This window comes from Triticum dicoccoides, chromosome 6B, assembly GCF_002162155.2.
Source record: "Triticum dicoccoides isolate Atlit2015 ecotype Zavitan chromosome 6B, WEW_v2.0, whole genome shotgun sequence".
Classification (NCBI taxonomy): Eukaryota; Viridiplantae; Streptophyta; class Magnoliopsida; order Poales; family Poaceae; genus Triticum; species Triticum dicoccoides.
The window spans coordinates 154,829,039-154,829,963 of NC_041391.1; positions in this window are offsets into that span (position 1 = coordinate 154,829,039).

Here is a 925-nt window from a genome sequence, read left to right on the forward strand (position 1 = left end):
GACTCAACGCTCTGGCCCAGGGAGACACTCCAGAACGACCTCGAGTCGCTGATGGCTCGCTTGAACACGGTCCCTGGTCGAGTGCAGGAGTGGAAAAAGTCCTCGGCTCGGTGCGGTGCAGATGTTGCTCTGTGTCTGGCCCGAGTCCACTGCAAAGATGTGCGAGAAGACAAGCTGGCGGCCCTCCGGGTGGCCAACACCAAGAAACACGACTTCAGGTCCTTTATGGAAACTTTCATTGCTGCTGCCACTCGGATCGCGGATGGAATTGATCTTGATGAGTTTGTTGCACCTTCCAGCCCTCCACAGGAGGGGTAAAAAACTTCTTTTAAGCTCGACACTTTAAATTTGCCTCGGTATGCCGAGTGGAGTTGTAACCGATAAACCTTAACAGGCTTAGCGCCTGAGCACTTTCGGTTCCTTTAGGTATCGTTCCGAACTTGAATTTGATGTTTGAATATGATTGCTTTTGGCTTGAAATGTCTTTTGCAGGTTAAAAGCAAGACGCTCACTGCAGTCGACTTATTCCTTAATCCACTTAGGTGAGCGCTGGGCTGCAGCTAAGCCCCCGAGTGAGGGGTTTGCTCCTCACTCGGTAGGATTTTTATATCTTAGGCGAGCACTGGGCTGCAGCTAAGCCCCCGAGTGAGAGGTTTGCTCTTCACTCGGTAGGATTTTTATATCTTAGGCGAGCACTGGGCTGCAGCTAAGCAGCCGAGTGAGAGGTTTGCTCTTCACTCGGTAGGATTTTTATATCTTAGGCGAGCACTGGGCTGCAGCTAAGCCCCCAAGTGAGAGGTTTGCTCTTCACTCGGTAGGATTTTTATATCTTAGGAGAGCACTGGGCTGCAGCTAAGCCCCCGAGTGAGAGGTTTGCTCTTCACTCGGTAGGATTTTTATATCTTAGGCGAGCACTGGGCTGCAG